General features: G+C 41.0%; 2 long non-coding RNA genes across 3 annotated transcripts in view; one reads left to right on the top strand and one right to left on the bottom strand.

The window, feature by feature from the left end:
* LOC111928801 (uncharacterized) overlaps positions 1-18,418 on the top strand; it is a 38,928-nt gene extending 20,510 nt beyond the window's left edge. Inside the window, exons 2-6 of one of the 2 annotated variants that reach the window (XR_002864316.2) lie at positions 5,899-6,068; positions 11,343-11,459; positions 12,405-12,516; positions 16,810-16,931; positions 17,318-18,418. This is a non-coding gene — a long non-coding RNA (uncharacterized LOC111928801). Of the gene's footprint in view, positions 1-5,898; positions 6,069-11,342; positions 11,460-12,404; positions 12,517-16,809 lie in introns of both variants that reach the window. The other variant, XR_015287103.1, reaches the window with a different exon arrangement.
* A 2,108-nt stretch (positions 18,419-20,526) lies between these two features.
* Positions 20,527-22,821, bottom strand: LOC147653116 (uncharacterized). Its single transcript, XR_015286792.1, has 3 exons — positions 22,403-22,821; positions 21,900-21,976; positions 20,527-21,179 (listed from the first exon to the last, which is right to left on the bottom strand). It is a non-coding gene; the product is annotated as an uncharacterized LOC147653116 (long non-coding RNA).
* Positions 22,822-22,860: the final 39 nt, after the last annotated feature.

The following is a 22,860-nucleotide window of genomic DNA, read 5'->3' as shown; positions in this document are numbered from 1 at the left end:
GGGCACTGCTGGCTCATGGATGGCTTGCTGTCCACCAGCACCCCCAGGTCCTTTTATAGAGTTGCTTTCCAGCAGGCTATCCCCAGCCTGTGCTGGTGCCTGGGGTTATTTACCAGGATCAGGACCCTGCACTTACCTTTGCTGAATTTCTGACAGTTCCTCTCTGCCCATCTCTCCATCCTGTAGAGATCCTGCTGAAGGGTTGCACATCCCCCTGGTGAATTGGCCACCCCTCCCAACCTTGTGCCATCAGTGAGCTTGCTGAGGGGGGGCTCTGCCCCTTCATCCAAGTCATGGGTAAACAAGTTAAACAAAACTGGGCCTGGTATTGAGCCCTGTGGGGCACCAGTAGTGACAGGGCTCCAAGTGGAACCTGTGGCACTGATGACAGCCCTGGGATCTGCCGTTCAGGCAGCTCTCACTCCACCAGTGTTTTTATGATGGCTAAGAGGAAAAGGTGTTTGCAGTGTTACTGACCATGCTGTGCCCTATTCTGTAACACCATCCAAATAGATGTTGGTAATGCTGCACAAACACAAGACCTATGCCAAGTGCTGACAATTAGCAAAGAAGTAAAGAGCGGCCTTAAATCACAGATACACGTCACAGCTCAGGATGAAGGTTTATTACCAAGCTAGACAGAGCACGGAGAGAGAATCATTGCTGGCCAAAGGAGTTGTGATTCTTGCTTTCTGCTGATTGTGACTTTAAAGCAGTATGTGGAGGACTGCATTTTGGATTGCAGCAAATACCATGACCTGGAGGTTTTAGCGCCACAGCCCTTCAGAGGAGCATGGTGTGCAAGCTGCAGGCCACGCTTGTCCTTCCCCAGTGCCAGCTTCCAACAGCACCTCAGCTCAGCAAGGGCAAGGGACTCTGTTCTCAGCAGTGCACATGAGGAAGAAGAGCTACAGCCTTGGAAAATCCTGTGTGTTTTCCTTTTAGTGCCATTGTGAACCTAAAGAAGAATGGGGTGGCAATCTTATGGAGACTCTGCCTTTTGTTTTTTGTGATCCAACATGTAAACCTTGACTGCTTGAAAGCAGCTGGGCAGTTTTGTTACAGCATTGTGACAAGAAAATATCTGGGAAATGAAGTCTAGAATGACATACTCCTAGTTACAGAGTTGCAATATTATTAAGGGAAGGTGAGGGTGAGTATAATGACTCAACTGATCTATAACAGGTTAGCAACCTTCCTCATAATAGGTGATGTTAAAGAGACACCAGCTAGATAAAATAAGCAAATAAATACATGAATTAAAATGAGGGTTAAATTAGAAGGAGAGGTTACAGGTGCTTCACAGGCAGAAGATCCCATTAAAAAATGTCATTCAATGCAAAGTTTTGTGTCCCTGAGGTTTTAAAAATACTCCAGCATATCAGCTCACCTCACCTCCCCACCCTAAGAGAGGGCAAATTTCAAAAAAGGCTCGTATTCAGCAATACCCTCTTCTTCCTCCCAGCCTATGCTTTCTGGGCTTTACAGAAGCAGACTGGAACTCCAAAGAAATCCTTTAAGAGAAATCCAGTCCTTTTAAAAAACTTGCACCATGTAAGGATAAAGGCAGAAGAAAAGGTATCAGAAAGTCAGATTGTCCTCATATTAAAAAAGATGGAGTTTTGAAAGTCCTGTAACAGCCAATGTCATCAAAAGCTCCTGGTGTATTGAAAAAGAACAGAAAATGCCAATGGAAAACTACTTAATAGAGGCAGAAAGATCAGTTTGAGAGGTAGGAGATGATAAGCCAAACTAGCAATGTATGTTTGAGAGACTGATTGTGTCCTTCATTGTAATGCAGCTATAGACATGAAGGCAGATGCTGTATGATTATTCTTTAACAGTGAACTACGAGGGGATTTTATCCATTTTCTTTCTAATTTACTCTGACTTTGTAAAATCCTGGTACTCCAATCTCTGCTCCAGCATGCTAAGGACTCCTGTCTGTACAACGTGAACAAATGATGAAAGACCTGGGCTGCGTTTTTCCCTCTGTGTAACTTATTTAAGGCAGAATGTGGAGTCTTTTTCCCAACAAATTTGGATGGCTTTTAGAGTGTAGCTGCTTTTGACTGAAATGGGGAACCCAGCTGAGAGTCATGGCCAGGCAAATTTCTCAGAGGTGGGTCAGATCCAAATGGAAAGTACAGATCTGCCATTGGGTGAATACCCAAGGGATGCAAGCAAGCATTTGTGGGCTACTCAATATAGTACACATCCCACCCTGAAAATATCTGCATTTCACCCTTCAGCTTAATAAGTAACAGAAACAGGGGGACACCTTGGGTTAGATTAGAAATTACATGGAGATATCCTGATTTACTGCAGTGGCACCTGTGCTGCACCAAAGAAATGATTTCATGGTCTGCAATTCAATAACCACCTTTGATGCTTACAGGAGGTGCCCTCAGCCAAACCATATAGGGACCAATAGGAACATTTCTGATTGAATTAGTTGCTGTGAGAATATGATGTCATGCCACATCATAACTTTTTTGAGCTATGTATTTCTTTTAGTCATGTTTCCACATATTTCTGTTTTCTTAAACTCATGGGGCTTAGCACACCAGCTTTGGATGAAAAAAAAGAAGCAGGTTCAGACCCTTCCCCTCTGAGTTGCAGTCATCCAAAGAGAAAAATTGCCCTGATTCAGACTAAAGAATATAAAGAAGACTTAGAAGAATGCTGTATCCATAAGGCTGCATGCAGGAAAAGCTTAAATTTAGTTTAGTACGAAGGTGAGGGAACCCAAAACGATGGGATTCCATTTTTATAAAAATTACCCGGTGGGGTCCGGTCATGCTCCACACTATGGCTCAAGACCTTCAGACCCACCATGAAATGTGTACAAGCTTCCTGTCTGGTCAGGTTTATATTCAAAGCATTATCTAAACCTAGTGTACAATAGTGCTCATGCTTTCTTATATAAAAGCAGGAAGGTACAACTGAGCATAAATGGTATGAAATCAGCAGGGAAGCAGTACTGTTAGAAGCTCTGATTGCAAAATCTGAATTTCAATGTACTATTTTTGTTCTCAGTAATTTAAAAGGTTTTAAAGAATTATACAAAGCACCATGTGTGTGTGTGTAACTATGATAACTATGACAAACTAGTTAGCAAATCTGAGGAGCTGGTGTTTAAGTTAGACAGACTGAGTTTACACCAAATTTTATTTAACTGTAATTCTGGTGGAGAAATATCTTCTGATCCTTCTATGAAATTCTTCCAGCACAGCCCTCACCCCACAGAGATGGGAATTCATTTGCTAAAAGGACAGCTGGCAGCAAAGACCATCCTGAGCTTTGTGGGCTATGTCTCTTCAGGAGACATTATTATGGCAAACACTCCCTCTGCGCTAAGACATTTAAACAGTCTTCCCGGCAATGTTAAAAATGTAAGGCGTGCATGATTATGAAATATAACTATACAATGACTTTCATATTTAAAAAGCAGCAGAATGTTTTCCAGCTGTGGCCAGTAAAGTGTCAGAGTATGATATTACTCTCAGCATTCATTTCTGAAGGCAAAACTATTCCTGCTTCCCTCACTTCCTCTCTGAAGTGTTCTCCTCCACACCTGATGGTCTCTGTTGTTTGAGGCAAGTCTTCATTACTCATGAACTACTGAAACTGACTGAGAAATCCAGACCCAGAAAGCAGTGAAAATCACTAGTGAAAATTCTCCCAAATCTTTCACAGGGACAACATGTTCATAGGTATAATCCAGATAAAAATCTCCTGCAATCCAGATAAAAATCTCCAGGGCAGTTTTGCTGAAGATAAGCGAAATATTCCTCACAGGAACACAGCAAATACCTGCCAACTTTTTGACTGAGCAGAAGGTCATAAAGCAAGTATAACTCAGAAAAGCAGAGGCATATATAAGCATCAGAATGAGAGGTGAGAATTGAAAGCAGCTTTTGTACATATGGGAGTGGAAAACAGCTGAATAAAAGAAACTCAACATTAATGCCAGCAGGCTTTTCTGCCTAACAAAATGCAAAGCCATATGTGTGGAGCAAAAGAAGATGGCCACACCAATTTCTAGAGCTGGAAGAAAAGTCAGAAGGAAAAGAAATGGAAGGTGAGTTGGGAGCAGCAACTGCTGCATGCTCCCAGGATCTCTGAGACCATAAAGAACGTGAGAAGATGTGGAACAAGAACAAGAGTGAATTGTGATGTGTTTGCCTTCAGTGAATATTCAGAGTAACAGCAACACAGCTCTGTGGATTGAAATTCAACCAGTGACACAACCTAGTCACAGACCAGTCAGTAATTCTGCTGTTATGGATAACAGATGTTCTGTCCAAAGGGGCCAGGAGCCATCTGCTTATGGGCTGATCTACAAAGCTCCACAACTTGAGAGAACAAAGAACCTGGGAGCCTGAAATGCTGTGTCTCTTGTCCATTAAGTCTGACAAAACTTCCCTTGGCAAGAGCAATTCCTCTGGGCTGCTCAATCCACTACTTGGTTATAGCTGCATTTCTGTAGATCTGTCTTTATTGTTGCTTTCTGCTGCTGAAGGCTTGTTCTTTCTCATACCTGGTTTATTTGTGTTATTTTTGACTTATTTATACTGTATTCTCCATGGTTTCCCTTTACCAAGAGTGTGTGTTTGCCTTGCTCCTTTCTTGATGCCTTTTGAAGGTCCCTGACCATTCCTGACCACTGGATGACCTCCAGCCATCCTTACTGCTCAGACTTCTGGCCTCAGCTGCACCTTGGCCAAGGTATTGGATTCTCTTCTGGGTTAGAAGGTCCTCACTCAGCTGCAATCTCTCCATCTACCCTAGTGATCCTTATCACATAACTCCAGAAGCCATATCAACCTAAATGGGTCAAAAGAAGAGAGTAGAGAAATGAGAGGCACCTGCAGTAGTCAGAGATTAGATGAAAGGCCCACAACATCCAGGAAGATGCATCCATTCTTCTTTCTGGCTGTCAGTTCTGGCAAGTCGTTTGTGTAACTAAGTCTCAGCAGCCAAAAAAAAAGGAGCATCTTTTTTTTTTGTGTCATCCAGTGCTTGTTAATGTAATACGTGTGCTTTGAGTGTTATGATTATTTATTATTAAACTAAGGGAAACATTGCGTGAGTCTGTCAGACTTTCAGGAATAGCTTGCACTCTTGCACATGCCTTTCCCTTATGTACAGTTTGGCACCTTTGAGCACATTGTTTTTGTCTGTGCTTATTTTAAACTGAGAAGCTTAAAGAAATGCAGTAACAGTCACAGGGGAAAAGGGAAACTAGTTATTTATAGCATTGAGCAGCTAAGCTTTCAGGATGGTTATGAGCGTGTTCAGTGGCAAGCAGCGCCCTAATTCTCGAAGTTCTTAAGGACATTCTGCACTTGACACATTAGGCAAGGGCTGCTCTTGGCCCAGTCCCCCCATGCCACCAGGGCCATCTTTGAAAGGACATTTGTGCTCAGAACAGATGTGTGAGCTACGAGTCTGGGCTCAGGCATCGCTGCATGTACCTCGAGACCATCCAAGACCCATCTGGGTGCCTCAGCACAGCTGGCAACTTCATGTGGTGTCAGGATGGCCAGCCCATGGGGAGGAGAGCACCTTCTCCTCCATCTGGATAGACAAGATGGTCTGCAGAGTGCAGAAGGGCGTGCCTGAAGGTGTCTGTTATGGGGTCATTTGCAGATACTTGTCTGAGAAGGTACAGGGCTTCATCATGCTGCCAAAAAGCAGAACATTACAGGGAACTTCTGGGCTTTAAAAGGAGGGTATTTGTCATGGGAAAGAATCCATGGAGACTTTGTAGCAAGTGCTCATTAATTTTGTCAGGTTAGTTAGGTTCTAGCCATCAGGGATTTTTCCTGGTTTTTTTCTGTCTTATTTCCCCTTCCAGTACAAATTTGTCTTTTATTTTTTTTTTTTTTTTAGAAATGTTTTTCTAGGATGCTCCACACATGTGCACTGAAGGGGAGTTAGTGTTCAACTGATGCTGTTAGCATTATGAAGAAATGCTGATCCTGACAGACACTTTGATGTGCTAAACTGAATCCCAGCAGGCACAGCTACCAAGAGGAGCCCTGCAAAAACACGACAAACAGGTCATCATAATTGGCCAGATTTTTTTTTTTTATTGTAATACATCAATATTTGATTAACAATAAGTCTTTCCTCTGATCTCACTCTTGCTTAATAAAACTGACAACAAAGGTAGGCTGGGATCTATCAAAGTTCACTGGGCTAGTCTCAATCTCTTTTTGAACTCAAGGATATAAAGCCCTGTAGCACCAGTGGGAGGTAAGTTATTCCAACAGTAAACACATTTTTTACAGTCTATTGCTTATAGGTACCAGAACAACGTAGGACTTGGAGCTGTGTTTTACCAGAGGGTATCAGCTGTGGCTTAATTTCACAGTGCCAAGAAGGTTGGGTTGATAACATGTTTGAGAGAAATGCCAAATCAATACGTGAAAACTTAACAGCATAGTAGAGTGAAAGTTGGTTTTGCCTTTTAACATTTATTAACTCTACATTTGTCACACACTATAGTCCATGGTAAGACCTACAGATATTCATCATTACATGGGGAACCAGTAGCAAAGTTTCATACTTGCCACATGAACATATCATGGGCCTGTGATCCATTCCACAATGGTCTCATCTCTAAGATGGGTCTTCCAGAGCTATAGGTTTAAAAGAACACATCCCAGGCACATCCTGGGACTTTTATTTTCAGCTTTTAGGCTTTGTTAGATGTGGAACTACAACTATTGCACTTTAAAAGAGAAAATTCAGTCAACAAAAAGTTTATAAAAATATTTCTGCCCTGTATAAGATGTTGTTGCAGAGGGTTTTCTTTCTGACCAGCAGCTTTTTGTTGCTTCCTGATTGCAAAAAGAGCCACAAAGTTATTTTCTCTGTCTTCAAAGATTTTTTTTTTTAAGCTTTTTTTTTTTTTTTCACATTTCAATTATTTTAGTTTCTTCTGGACTCTCCCTGCCACCCAGGACTCAGAGCTCAAACACATCTTTGCCTTGTGGTAGCACCCCCTCTCCGATCACACACAGCCCTTCTCAGAGGGAAGGAGAGGCTCAGAGAACAGCATCTGCACCTCAGCAAAAGTGCATGTCCCCCTCTGCTTCCCCACATAATACTTTGGAAGATTGAAGGTAATGAAAATTATTTTAACCCATGTTATCCACTGCAGACCTACTCATGGTGAGCAACAGGTTTAATTAACTTAGCTACTGTTTGTTTGTCCATCAGTTATCTAGGAGAGATCATGTCTGCCCAAGAATAATAGTTGTCATCTATATGTGATAGTATTTCAGTCTAACTTCTGCATTATAACTAATGGTTCAAATATCCAATCCACAGCCAGTTGTTTTGTCGTTTGTTATAGACTCTATGTTTCCTGGTTTTTTCCCTCCTGACAGATGCAATTTTTTTGTTAAGGACATAAATAAATCCCACGTAATCACACAATGATTCAGCCACAAATATGTGTGGTTTCAAAAATGTTGACAGCATTTTTTATTTCTTCTCATGTGCTACTGAACAACTTACCTTTGCATTAATAAACTCTGGGCACAAGAGTTTTGGAAGTAAATTCCAGAGAGATTTACTGCAGAGAATATTAGCCGATTCTCACTCTCTTTTATTTTTTTTTTTTCTGTTTTCTCTCTCTCCCTGTGAAGTCCTAACCACAGCTCCTCAAGATGAAGCAGGCTATTTTAAAATAATTAAAAGTTTCTGCCTTAGCATGGCTTCCACTGACACCACATCTGCTTGAGCATGGTAGGAAGCAGCTTCAAGCCAATTAAAAGGAGATGGGTGCATTGTACAGCTCCCTTCTCTCTTAGTGAACTTTTGACCAAGAGGGCACTGTATTGATGAATTTCATTTCTTCCTAATCTGCTTGTACTCTGCTTGATAGCTTGGGGCTTTGCTCTCTTCTGTTTCAGTACAGTGACCCTGCTCTTGAGAAAGCTGTGGGTTCGAGGCAAAGATTTCAAGTTATTACAAGATGTTGAGCACACAGATCTCTCTCCTTGGTTGTCTGCAAGATGTTGCCTGAAAGTTGAGAAAGGCTCTCACCCCAGACAAGAAGTAGTAAAGCATTATTTCACAGCTTTCAAGGCAGTAACAAAGGGTTTCACTCAGCACAACATAGACAAATAGACTGAGTCCTTCAGGGTGAATATGTGAAAGGGACAAACTAAGTGTACCTGGGGGCTGTGTTAGTGAAAGACACGAGTTGGATGAGGCTTTTAAGAGCTGTTCTTCGGGCAGGTGCTCACGTGCTGCTCAGGCAAGAAGTCAGAGGTCCCCTTACGAGTACCTCTAGACATATGACAACTAAAGGATGTTTCTGTACCACTCTGTTTCTGGGATGGTGCCATAGGTATTTTTGCAGAAATTTCAAGCTGTAATTTTGCCAGCCTTTCTGCCTGTTCTGTAATGGCTTGTCTTGAACAAAGTCTAGTGAACAGGGCCAAGGGTGCAGAGTTGCAGGATCCACACTCCAGCCTGGCCGCTATTATGCTAACCAGATAAAGTGGGTTTGCTTTTTGGCCTTGAGCACTGCTCAACAAAGAGTGTTAGTCTCAAATAATGTTCCTTGAATAACCAGGAGAGATTTTTTTACCATTTATTGCTAATACTTGGGTGTTAGATGTTAATTGAGATATGCAACAGCAGAACAGGGCCACAGATCACACCTTGTGAGCAGAGGATGATGCTGAGAGGAAAGCAGTTTACATGTCCTTCAGGAGAAAAGCAGAGCAACACAAAAAAAAATTATCTTCTTAAACATAGCTACAAGGAAATACCTGACACCTACATCTTAATGTTGGAAAGTCCTTTGCTGTTCAGAGGCCGTACGTTCAGGATCTAAGTGACAGGTGGAAGTAACATTCTGAAACTAGTACACCATGAATTTCTATTTCCTTAGGAATTTAATATTTATAAAGTGGCTTAGCTTTGAATTGCTATGACAGTATCACAGCATTAAAAGACTTGCCTGTCCTGATAATATAAATGTAACTGCTTTCCCCAAGAGCATTTTTGACTAGTCCCTGTTCCAGACTATTTTATTTTTTCTTCAGTTATGACACTTTCCACACATACAGAATGTGTCTTTTTGGCATGGAAAGAAAGTAAGCATGACCTTTATCAAATAAAAAATATTCATTGCTTCTGCAACAAAGACTAAGTGTAGATGAAGTAGAGAGATTTGTATTTACTCAATATCTGGAAGACAAATACTGACCAAATCTTTTTATCACCAGTACACCACTCCAAGTTAATTGGAAAGACAGAATGACATCACAAAATCTCATCAAAGGGATTTAGAGGTGTCAGTCCGAGTTCCTAAACTTACAGTGAATTTGGCACCTAATTTTTTTACCTAGTCTTTTGGACTTTCAGGATAACAGAAAAGAAATAATGGAATGGATAGGATAATTTAGGAAGAGATTGTGTTTGAAACCACATTATCAAATAAATCAGCCTCTGTGGTAGAAAACAATAGAGTGGGACCTTGACTTTACCGTTTGGATAAAGATAAGTATTCAGACAGAGACAACTAAAGCTCAGGAAGATAATAGCTTGTCCGTTGGGGCAATGTTGCCAATTAATGTAAATAGCAGCATATAGATCTCCTCAGTATTGCTATTGGGCATGCTGGGAATATTATTAACACCTGTGTGGCCATCTGGTATCAAGGAATTGGAGGAGCAAAAGGAAATAAGAAGAGAGGATCAGCTTCTCATTGGAGATGCAAGGGTTTCCCCTTACTTAAGCAGCATTTTTTCAGGTTCGAAACAGAGCAGGAGTGTCCGCATTTATTTATTCTGTGACTCCTTCACAAAAACACCACATTTTGAAAACCAAGATCAGAAGAGATATTTTTCCAAGAGGAAAGCATAATTTGTGCTCCTTACAACACACAGCTTGAATAGTTTGTTAATGTTACTACTTCTTTCTTTTAAGTCCATTAATGTTTCAAATGAGGACAATTGTCTACTCTTCACCTGGACAACCCCATGGAAGTTAAAAATGGATAATTTCCTGGAGGCTGTGTTTTGTGGAAAACTTACCATTATCTTATCTCAGCTCAGCTTATCTGTTTGAAACTAGAGGAAAAATAACTTCCATAATGGTTTTCATTCTAGGCAAAGGACAATTGTGCCCAGAGCTAGTTATTAGGAAAGATTACAAAAGTATTGTGGGGCTTTTTTCAGCAAGATTATTTTTTCCCCTGTGGAAAATGGTGTATTAGAATGTTCTAGTGGGAAACAGAAATATTGTGGCTTAAATCCACAAATAAATTAATTTATAAATACTTCTCTTTTACTTTATGGAAGCTGCAGTTCTGGGCTGAACAGGAAAGATCAGATACATGAATTACGTGGCTTTGTCTGTGTAGCCACTCTTGGCTCCTGAGCAGGGAGAGAGGTCAGTGGCATCATGAACATCCTGACCATGGTGCATCATAAAAACTATCTTAGGGCTTTTTCTGCACAAAAGAATGACAACCCACAGCATTGGAACCATAGGGTGTCAAAAACTATGCAATCATTGCCAAATGCACACCTTTTCTGGTTTGACTAAGACACCTAGTTTTCACTGACTGGTTTCTCCATGGGGTTAAAAAAAGGGGGAACTAGGTGCTGTTGGTGATCAATAATACCTAGTTTAGTTCCTCAAGTGATATACACAAGTGCTTTTGCATTTGCTTTTATCTGATCGAAGTGGAAATATCAGGAGAAGATTAACAGAACACACCTTGTATCAATACAGTAGCAGCTGCAACAGCATTAAAAAACAGTGGAGAATTTTAGAGTGCCGCCAATAAAGTCCTTTCATCTCAAGTCTGAGCTTACAGAACCTTCTGACTTGTACAACAATCTTTTCAAAAGGAATCTCTGAAATAACGCTCAGAGTTAATGTATTCCGGAAGAATTTGTGTGACTCCTGGTTTTGGTCCACTCCCAAAACCAAGGTTAGCAACTGAAAAGGGCTCCAGCTAAGAAATTTTAAGCAATCTTAATAGAGATTTAACAGCAAAAATTCCAGGTAACAAAGGTAAGTGCATTGGCCTGACTGACAGACTGATGGTGGGAGATGCTTCTGCCCTGCATCCTTGTGTCCATGAGCAGCTGGGGGCTCTGACTGCGAGTGAGGATTTTGCTGAGGTGGCAGTGAATGTGTGCTTGTAAAGTTCCACGGCCTCAGCTTTCCACTGCATGACCCAGTGATGGGCAGATTTGCCCAACTGCCAGCAAAAGGCAGGGTCTGCCAAAACAGCACTAGGGAGTTCTTATTGATATATGTCCTTCTTACTGAGACTTACAAAGAAATGAATTTTGCAGGGTGCTGGCCACAAGCCTGAGAAGATTGAGCTTGTCCCCTCACACCACTAATGAGAGCATACCAATCAACACCGTGGCTAATTGGCTCCTCAGTCCACTGCTTCACCTTCCTGGCAGGTAAGGATCTCCTCCATCCTCTTGCTATTACCCTGCTCTGAATTTAATTTCTGGTTTGTGAACAAGGATTGCATCATTGCGTCATAACAGCAGTTAATTAAGAATGAAAACCCACCCAAATCAATTACAACAAATCAAATTACTCTTAGGACAAAAATGCAGCAATGACTATTGCAGTGAAATATATGAAAAAGCTGTCTTGATGGTTCAGTATTTATAGCGGCCAGCAGCCACTGTAAATTCCCCAGTATAGCAGGAAACAAACAGCGTGTGTGAAATGATCTCATCTTGTCAGGGTGCTGATTTTATGAGCACTTCTGTTGGTGCTTATCTTCAGACATGTAGATAGATCTACATGTGATCTGAGCATAACAGCTTTTGGAGATAGCAGGAAGAGAAAAGCAGTGAATAAATACAGGGGGGGAAAAAAAAGAAAGGAAAGAGGTGATGGTCGGAAGGAAAATAGTTAAGGGGCAACAAGATCCCTCTATTTGGTGGGTTTTGTTTTGATTTTGTTTCATATTTCTTTCCCCTTGTGAGTGAGATGAACTGTCCCCTAGCAGCATTGTTTTTGCAAGCAAAATGTGTTCTCACACATGTGGTCTGAAAGAGAGATCCCAGCAAGGCTTGTGCGAGAGGAAGGGGCAAGCTCAGGCTTGAGACAGAAATGAATGTTTTGGAGAACTGAGATTTATATGTAGACAACATGTAGAGGTGATAGAGAAGGTGGGAATGCACCACTGCTTTAAGCCATAGCCACAGGCACAAGTAATGAGACATGGGATGCAGTATAAGGCTTTAGAGTTTGGTCTCTGCTCAAAGCAATGCATGGCGTTAGGTACGGCTGGTAGAGATGCCCACTGCTCGGGTCCCTTGTAGGCTTTCATTCACAAAGTCCAACCACCAGGAGGTAAATTAAAAGAAAAGATTTAACCTACTTTACAGATCTTTGAGGGTGAAAAATTCCAGCATTTTCAAGTTCACCTGATTGCTGACTTCCCAAGGAAGAAGATGCGAAGACAGAGGAGAGAGGAGCAGGACTCCCTTCAAGAGACAGGTGGGTTTGGGCAAAGGTAAGACTACAAGGAAAAAGCAACAAAAGGAAGAAAACAGAGCCTTGCAAAGGGACTGGGGGTGGGTACTGGGGTGCCAGGGATGGCTGTGGGGTACTGGTGCAGAGACAGTGGGATTTATACCTGCAGATAGGATACCCAGATGAGAAATGGTCATGTTACCACAGGGAATTTCTGAAGCTTTTTACCAGGAGTGTGTTCTTAACAGCACTGAAAACACGGCTGGATGGAGCAGACGACAGCCAGCATAAATCAACAGAGGGCAGCTAATTAACAGCAGTGAGGGACACAGCCCAGTGTTTCAGCTGTTGTGAGGTGCTGTGCTTTTTCTAGCAAGGGGGTTTAGATGCAGAGGTGAATTGACGCTATTTAAAAAGTTTCCTTGTTTTTCTACATCTGTCTGTTGGGATGGGCTGGTCTGACCCCTCTGGATGATTCTCTGAAAAGTAAATGGGTTTGGAGGGCTTTGCCTATGTTGGGGGAAAATAATCTTTCCTTAATGAGAAATACTCAAAGACCCTGAAAAAGACTTTTTTTTTTTTTTTTTAATCAATCAATGTGTTGAGGATATGAGGCTGCTATGACATTTCTTTCTATGTCTGACTCCCTCCTGTCCTTCCCCAAGAACACGTTTCCAAACTGGTCAGACTCACACACAGGTAGGTGAGGTGGCAGAGGTGTTAGGATATTGGTTTCATGGGATCTGGGGCCCAAGCAGGGGCAGGAGACCAGTGCTGAGCTTTCTTTGGAGCATGTGCTCTGCTAGATACCAAAGAATCAAGTCATAAGGTTGTTGCTGTCTCTGCTTCCCAGACAGGAGCAGAAAAAGTTCCACATTTCTTAGGGAAAAAACTTAGGATTCTAATGAGGATGATGGAAAAGTTGTGGGTTGTCTTCTCCAGAGTTTCTTCCCATGGCTGAGGGAGGATGAGAAAGGATGCATGACTTTCCTTGAACAGTAATGCCTAGGAGCCTCAGATAAAGCTCTCATTTTATTTTCTGTTTATACATCAGATGGCTGCAAGTTTCATAAGACTTTGAGCATCCTTTAAAGAAATGTGTTTATGTGGGGGCAGGTTGCTTTATAAGGCTGGAGGTTTGTTTGAGTTTTTTGCGAGATAGGGAGGAGCAGTGTCAAGAGGATCAGAGATGTTGGGGATTTTAAAGAACAATTGGACTGAATGACAGCAATGCTCACAAGTGCAGCTCCTAAATGCACATAAATGTTTGTGGAAGAACTTCAGAGTAATAAACACAAAGTGCTTGTTTATTTATTTTTTTATAAACAAAGAACACTAAAGGAAAATTAACATGATTGGAGAAAATAAGGAGATGAACTCGAACAGCTTGCTGCAGTAAATGGATTTTGTCAGCTTTAATGTATGTGCCAGTGACACTTCAGGTATAAATGAGGACTTGAGAAGCTCTTAAATCTGAAGATGGAAGCTGATGAAACGTGATATTCTTCCTGTATTTAAATTAGGCTTAGCAACTATTAGATGATCACTTAAACCCTATCTGATCCATCATTTCCATGTCTTAATAGTCCTTAATTTCTCCAGCTATTTCGAAGGAATTTATAGCTATTGTCCTGTTAAGCACCTTCATTGAATTAATTTTTGGGTTAGCTTTGTTAACTTTGAATAAAGATGAAAATCAAGACCTCTGGGTGGAGATAAAAGATGACCATATTTTGCAAACAACAAATAGAGAAAAACCTCACATGTAGTGTAAGCATTTCTAAGTAATTTGATAATAACTCTTTTTGCTAAAACAAACAAGCCATCAGGTGTTGTGTTATATATGTGTTGCCTCTCTATAATGTCTTTATGGAGAACTGAAGATTTTCCAGGTCTGCTCTGTTAAGTTTAGTTCAACTTGGGCTCCACTGATTATGAGGCCTTTTATTTTTCACAGATATTTTCTTTGCGCTCATAACACTATTCATGTCTCTGAGGAAAGGCAGGAAGGGGGTAAATACCTGCTACAACCTAAATGACAGCACTGTTTGTTGGTACAGAATAAAAGCCTGAAGTTTTTCAGCATGCAGTGAATAGATCAATGTGTACTTAGAAGCAGAAAGAGCCTCCCTGGTTACCCAGGCTCATCCCTGCAGGCTGTAAGTTGTGAGTGATTCAGCTACCTGTCCTTCTGGTAGAACTTATTTTTCTCCTCCTGCAATTAAGTCCTGACAGGGGACTGTTTGAAAGCACAGTGCTTTTCCATTACTTGGTGGAGACAAATGGCTGTTGGCTGACTGAGTGTGTTTGGGTCAGCCCCCAGGGCTGCAGGTGCTGCACACAGAGATGCCACTCTGCCCTGTTTAACACCTCTCCTGCCTGGACATCACTGTACCTTCCACCCTGCTCCAGCCAGCAAGAGGTGGCTACTCACTGTGCTTAGCTGCAGTATTGCCCCAGTGGGGAGGAGGAGGCAGGTGAAGGGCTCCAACCTCTCCAGAACTGCTGCCAAGAGCTGATGGTCCAGGTGCCATGGCCATGCTCACCCTTCTTTTGAGGCAAACAACAGTGCACGCCCAACACAAAGGAATTTTTTATATAAGCATGCATAAATCTACCGGCCAAGAGGATGAAGAGAAACTTTCTCTCTGAGATCCTTACCTAGGAGCAGCATCTATCTGAGGCATTGGTGTGCTTCTCCAGAGAAGCATGTCTCTTGCTCAGCTAAATAAAACACAGGAATAACTCCTAGTGCAGTGCTTGGGCCATTGTTGAGATCTGAAGCATTTTTTATTAGGCCCTTTAATCTGGATTTAGAAACTACTACTCCTTGGCTTTGAATGTCCATGTCTTAGAGGGAATTGCTTCCCCCCACCCACTATCTCTCTGATCCCTAAATATAACTGCTTTCCAGGAGAACTGGTTAAAATTTTAAGTGGCTGAAAATAAAGGATGGGATAGTTCTGCTGCTTGGCACAGGCTGTGGGTTACCCAATTTATGCTTCATGGTCCCTAGGGAAGTGGAAGCAGATGTCCTTTGCCTGTGTGACAGAGCTGGGAAAGATGAGATGCTCTTAGTCCTGAAGAATCCAAACAGGGATCCAAAGATAACTGAAGATTTTTATTTTGCACTCTCTGGACACAATCTCCCTGTGCTGGAGAGAGAGCTTAAAGCAGGGCTAGATGAACTGGGCTTGTGGAGAATCCAGATTTATTTCTGAGCCCAGCACAGGGTATGTGAACTGAGTTCTTCGCTCTGCAACCATTCCTGATTATTAGAGCCACTCACTCCTCATAGTCTACTGATAAAAATTATTAGCTTAGAGCTCCTCTGTTATGGAATGGTCCTAGAAGAAGCCTTTTATTTGCTTTTTCTTCACATTAACGAACAAATTACCTGCTCCTGCTCTTTGCAATGATAACCTAACAGCAAGGACAGCACTTGCCATAAACTACTTCTGTGCTGGTTGCTTTCAGTCAGACTTTCATCAGATTACAGTATGAAATGAGGTTTTGCTCTGTCAGCAGGAGGAGTTAAAAGAAGCTGGCTTGTAAACAATGAACAGTTGTGCTGGGAATCAACTTCCAAGGAGAGGACAAACTCCTTCAGAATATAACCAGGTGGAAATTAATGTTAGGCAAATGGATAAGGTTTCTCACAACCATGTCCAAGTCAACCAGAACACTTAATTTCCCTTGTCCATTTTGCAGATGAAGTTTGTACTTTTCTTCCAAAAGAATTCCAACATGTCAAGCCCCGACTCAGTAAAAGCACATGGATTTTATAGCCTTCACAATATCGCTGTTGCTTTTTTTTTTTTTTTTTTTTTTCTGTTTTAAGAGTAGAGGAAAAAGGAAAATTGCGAAGAAGGAGGCTAATTAGAGAAAATGGGCTTAATTTGGAAGCCACAGGTACCTCTTTTATAAGCTTTTGTTGAGCTTGTGCCCACAGTAAATTTAAACAAGCTTTAGAGAGATGGTAAATCTCTGTTTGCTGTGGCCGGCTTTAAATGGGGAGCTTTCAGCACTGCTTTGCTCATAGCTAAGGGCACAGATGAGGTAATAAAACCAACAAGTCCTGGGAAATACCCACTCAGCTGTGAGAAACATTTCCTTGAATCGCTTGTTTTTTTGGGTTCATATAAAACAACTTTTATTGTTTCAATAAGATGCGTGGTAGCTACATCACTGTAGGTTTAACAGGGGCTGTTGTGAGGTTTGATTCCTCAGCTCTCTGCTGCCTTCTGTCTTGCCAGTCGGGCATTTCAAGCCTCTTTCAGAAAGAATGTAATTTGTTATCACAATTTCATCTTGCAGGTCCTGGTCAGCCTAATTGTGGAAGGTTTCATTGCAAGAATTGAATGCTGATCGAACCGAACCGCCCCAGCTGAGTGAAGCGTGACCTGTGTACACCTCTCCATTGAACGGGAGTCACTTAGGTGAATTACTGTTAAAACAGTAAAAATCAAAGCAATGCAATCACATTTACAAACTGAAGCTGCATTTGGTTGGAGGTACCTAATTAGACATCCAGGGTGTAGTGCTGTGGCTTGCACAGTGCTGAGGCTGTGCAGGACCAAACTGAGGGGTCCTCTTTTCAGCAGGACCAGTTCACACTGAATGTGGTGAATGTGTGGGTGTCCCTGTGGCACAAGCTAGCCAAAAAGGGCTGCCTGGAGCAAGTCAAATTGTGATGTCCCATTACTGCTTGCTAGCAGCAACACTTGTGCTTTTACCCCAGTTAAGGACAGGAATAGCGTCTCATGACCTGGAACCTCAAACCATGGCTACACCTTTGTCACCTCTCTCTTTCCTAACTTCACAGCAAGCACTTGATCTGGAGAGGTGAGAAATGCCTGTCATCTGCAGTAGCTTCAACTGGATGGTGAATGGCCCAGCATGTTTCTGCCTGGGTCTCCTTAGGGAAAAAGGTCTGCTAATAGTCTTAGTTGGTACCAGTCACAGCCTAGCAGCTCTGGAATTCACATTTTGAGAGCCTCAGTTAGGTCTCTGGTGTCACCCTAATGACTAACACATTAGCAGCTCTGAAAATCCATGTGCAAAGGAATTACCTGCCTAAAGAGCACTGTGAAAATCTAGTGGCATGTGTCTTGTGTTAGTTTCCAAGAGCTGAGACACAGTCATTGAATGTTTAGTGTCTTGCCTTCTCTATGACACCACCGTAAAAGTGGAGTGATTCACACCTGCTGGTCAGGAATGCATGGACTGATTGAAAAGGGTAAGAGGTCTCTGTGTGGTTTGTATTAAATTTGTTGTGCCTCTTAGCAAGCATGTTAGAGTTGTATGGGAAGCAATCTCGGCATAGGATGGGGATGACCAATGGCACTTCACGGTCTTGTGCCACTGAAGAACTGGAAAGTTGTTTCTGTCTGTAGAGGAAAAAGCCACAAACCCCAAATCAAAATTCACATCCCAGCTAAATACTAAAATTCCCCCTCAGACGTAGGATGGCAGTAGTACCAGTCCCCTGGTAAATCTGAATCCTGAAGAAAAGCTGTGCCACTGAATTCCAGCCCTCCACTGTTATGAAGGACTGAATTTCCTTTATGAGCAACCAGAATGGCTATGCTTCCCTGAGACAGGGGAGGTGGTAGTCTTTGAAGGGGAACCTTCAAAAAAAGAGGTTTTAGCATGACACTGATTTTATTAAAATACTTGGCTCTTTAAAAAAAGTTTACCAGCCAGGCTTGAGTCTAAAAAGCAGATGTGGTAGATATAAATGAAATAGAAATAGTAAAGAGCTCAACAGTGACAGATGGGCTGAGCCCAGGCTCTGGAGGCAACTCAAAAAAATAATCAGATTGAAAAGTTGAAAGAATTAAGACTTTAGGTATGCAGGCAAAACTGGACTCAATCAATGTATTTATTTCTTCTTTTAAATAAAATTTCAGTTAAGATCTCCATACATATATGTAAATGTAAATAAAAATAATATAATAAAATAAATAACAAATAAATAAAAATTAAATACATAAATAAAATTAAAAAAAAATTAAATAAAAAATAAAATTAAATAAAAACCAGAAGCTGCTCTGGCAGGCTCATTTTGTTTTGTGTTTGTTTGTTTGTTTTTGTTTCTGTTGTCTTTTCAAACAAAACCACCTCATCTGAGCACAACATTAGTAACTACTGTAATTCTGAAAAAACATTTGAAGAAATGTTTGTAAAGTCTCAACAGACTCCATGCAAGATTGATTTGGGAATGACAAATGGCCATTAATCCAGGAAACTCTGGCCCTTTAATGAAATGGCTTAAAGAGCAGCACAGGAAAAGATGATCAAAGGCAGATCCTTTCTTAGTAACTACAAATGTGGAGCAGAGATAAGAAGAGTGAACAAGTGTCTGATTGCCTTTTACAATGAGATTATTACTCTGTGTGATCATTAGATATGAATGAGGTCTTTTAATCACTGTTGCTAGGCCTGGTCATTGCCTATCGGCTGAATTCTAACAGAGGTGTGGTGTAATTTATTTAATATTAATAAAGATATTCCCTCCCTCACCAAATAACTCACTATCTGTTTTGACTTGCAGACCTTGCAGAGCATTGGGATGGTGCTGTCTGCCATCTTTTGGCCATTGCTTTTGGCTAGTGAATGAATAATGACACATTTACCACTTTGAAATTTCTTCAGAGCAGCAATTTGCAGTGTCCTCATTGAGCTACCTCTGTGGAAATCTCATCTTTTATCCCTCACATCCTTGAACTCTTCATTTGCTGTAAGACACTCTGTGGAATCTTGAATTTTACCATCATAAACTTCTGTCCACAGCTGGGCTCTGTCACACTGGTAACTACTGGTGCATCAGGGACTACTGGATTTCTAGGTGCTATGGGGTCTTGCCCCATTCTCAGCTTTCAACTTTGCAGCTGCCCAGATTTTCCTTACAGCTGGCTGCTCCACCATCTCTTTGCAGCATCCTGTGTCAGTGTGTATTTCTATATCTGGACATTTCTGATGCATATGGCAACGTGTCTTGTACACCCCTCTCCTGAGCCTCTGATGGATGGCAGACATCCTGATTACTAATCTTTTATCCAACTGCTATTCAAATTCATTCTCAAACGCCTCATTACATCATTTGCACAGCTACACTAATTAAACATGATACTTCTCATGGTTTCCAAGCATCAGTTCAGCATGTTCCACTTCACTGCAAAACCTTTCTCTCTTAATGCCAGTCTCACTGCTGCCATCCCTGCAACTACCTTCAGTATTTCCTGCACTTCCCAGTCTTGACTGAGCACCAAACTTATTGAATCTACCTCTGTCCTGGACTGGCAGTGAGAGAGATAATGGACGTTGTCTCCACATTACTGGCATTTGACATTTTGTGATAACAGCTCCCTCTACCAGCTACCAGAAGGCACTGAATAATAATACTGGGAAAAGAGCCATCCCCACTAAAACCTGCAAAATTATCCTAATAAAATCAGTAATGAGATCTAGTTTTAAAATAACACACATCCATCTCTTGAATACAGATAAAATGCAGACCTCCATTGACATCCAGTGGATGCCAAATTCAATCCACACTGTGGCTTGAAGATTGACCTTAAAGCATTATTTGTTGCTTTTCTTTGGGTAGTGCTCCTCATCTTTAAATTCTTTTGAAGCACCTGACCAGAAAGTTAAAGTCGTGAAAGAAATGCAATATGTAAAAGTTCAGTTGATTTAAGGTACAGAATATAGAAATTACTGTATTCTGGATACCATAAATTAAAAGGATTACTGACAGCAGTGGTTTCTGAAGAGGAATTTCCAATTTGAATTGAAAAATCAAATATGTTGGTGGAGAGAAGGGCTTCTTTTATCACAAAAATTAATAACAGCTCCCCTGGTTTAGCTGACAGTTTGCCTTTACCTCCAAAGATAATTGTGTTATTTTACATGGCTGTACAGAGATAGTTATGCTGCTAAGCACAAAGTTGCCATAGGTTTGCTAAGTGCTCACAATATAAAATAGCATATATGCTGGAGCCCTCTTTATCTTGTGCTGTAAGTCAATTACTTTTCCCTCCAGATGAGAGTGGAAGTTAATTATTTTGGGAAGGGTTAACTTGACCTCACAGATTGTAGTCACATTGCAGCATTTAGAGACAGATTTTCTATTATGGCTGTATTTTTCTCCCTGAAGTCAAAATCATTCAATTTGAAAATATAAGTCATAATTATTTGCCTCCTGCTGACGATGTTTTAACACATCATCTCTGAGCCACGTACACTTAAGTAGAACTGGCAAATGCATGTAGGTGTAATGCAAATTTTTGGTGTTAAAATCTACAATCTCTATATATATATATATGTTTGCCCTCACAAAACATAGGCTGCCTTAGAATTGGACTTCAGTCTCTGGATGGCTATTATTGAAACCATTCAGGAAAGCTGGAGATCAAAATCCATCAGAGAGTTTTGGAAGCCCCAGAGAATTTCAAAAGTGTGAGGCTGAGTTCAGACCCAGCACAGGGCTTTATGCTGTTCATCCACCCGTGCAGCAACTCAAGTTTAGATGCAATGAGATGGCTCTGTTGTATATTGACATCAGGAACTGAGACAGGGAGGGCTTAACCTGGGAGTTTCTGTGCATTAACCCACAGGGTGTCACGCTGATTGATGCAGCAACGCCGTGTGCTGAGCCCACAGAAAACACTTCAATGCAGGCTCTGTAGCAAGAGAGCTGGAGAAAACATTTATGTTGTGCTGTCTGCACACTGCAGTGTTCAAAGTGACAAAGGCAATGGTACCCATGTTTCTAATCCTGAGTTTCTGTTGTAGTCACTTCCGTGTGTATTTTTGGGACAGCATGAAGGAAAAAAGAGGGTGATGTATTTTACATGACTGTAATCTGCTACTAGGATGCCATTTTTATCCTCCCTTTCATCTCATGGTCGTTCTCACTTTTCTTTCCTCCACATGGTTATACCTGTTCTTTTCACATTCTGCAGTTTAGGCCTAGCTCAGGTATCAAGAAGTAAGGGGAATAAAACTGTGAGCAAAATGGGACTGATAAAGGAGCCTAACTGAACAGAAACCATGGGAGAGACAAACACAGATAACTACTCCCTGTGATAGAAGCAACCAAGAAATACATTGTGAAACTTTGTAATGATTACCAGGTGACTGATGCCATGAAGAACATATAACCAGTGGGAAATTGTTACCAAAAATAGAACCCTTGTAAGTGCCATACAAGTAAAACCCTATATAAACGCCTTGTATACTCAATAAAATTGGCTTCTGATCTCGACTCGGATGTCCCCGTCTCTCAATCGCCAGTAAAGAATTTCAGTTCTAGTTCGTGATCAAGAATTTGAGTCCAATTTTAGTTGTTTTCAGCAACTGATATTATTTCTACTAGCATTTATTGTTAAAACTGGACTTACTCATATTTCCTAATAAACTGGAAATAAAAGTTTCTTCTTTTTCTTTGTAAAACCCCTAAGAGGTGTAGCTTGAGTCTCTGCAAAATACATGAAAAGAGAAAATTGTTAATCTCTGGATGCAGCAGCCAACATAGTGTGAAATTCAGCTCTGTGATGACAACAATATAATTCCATAATATTACCACTCTTTATACAGATAAGCTTTTCAGCTACAGTTTTGTTCTAGTTATACCAAAATCATGTTTTAATTTTTCTTAATGGAATGGCAAATTTTTCAATTGAACAGTGGTTTTGTTAGTAAAAATATTACTGCTTGGTTTTGAGCAGCAGAGTCTGTGGCTCCTAGATCTAATTTCCTTTTCCTAAAGAAACACTGCTAATGCATAACTTTTGGAAGAAATTCACCCAACGAGGAGTAACAGGAATTAAATGATTAAACAACATGAAACAAAATTAATCAAATGAACTTAATCTGTTAAAAGTGGAAGGTGGGAGTAAACTACCTCTTATCTGGGTTTTTGAGCATGTCTGAAACTTCCCCATGGAGCTGCAAGCAAAAGTGGATGGGGATGGACATGGAGGCTGGGAATGCTGCTTTTACAGGTGTGCTCAGTTCCCAAAGGAAATAGCTCATCCCATTGTTATGCCTAGAAGACATTCCCAAACCAGCAGTATTTCCTCTTTGAATACAGAATTAAGTTTTTCAATAATGTAAAAATGAAATTAATTTCAGGTCATTCCAACTCAAAAACAGACAAGGAGAGCCCTTAAGGATTTGGTTACTTCTAGCAGAGCTCTTTTGCCTAAAGTTATACAGATAACGAGGCTTATCAGATCTTCCAGTGAAATTCTTATTTGTGGATGTGTGAGAACCTATGAGAAGCTAAACTGATGAAATCTTATTTCCTATATTTTTTTTACCTCCTCTCAGGCTGCCCTGCATTTTAAATAAGTTAAACTA

The sequence above is a fragment of the Cyanistes caeruleus genome, chromosome 5, assembly GCF_971803275.1.
Source record: "Cyanistes caeruleus chromosome 5, bCyaCae1.hap1.1, whole genome shotgun sequence".
NCBI classification, from domain to species: Eukaryota; Metazoa; Chordata; class Aves; order Passeriformes; family Paridae; genus Cyanistes; species Cyanistes caeruleus.
The sequence above is the reverse complement of the archived record's forward strand: the minus strand, read 5'-3'. Positions and strand labels throughout refer to the sequence as shown.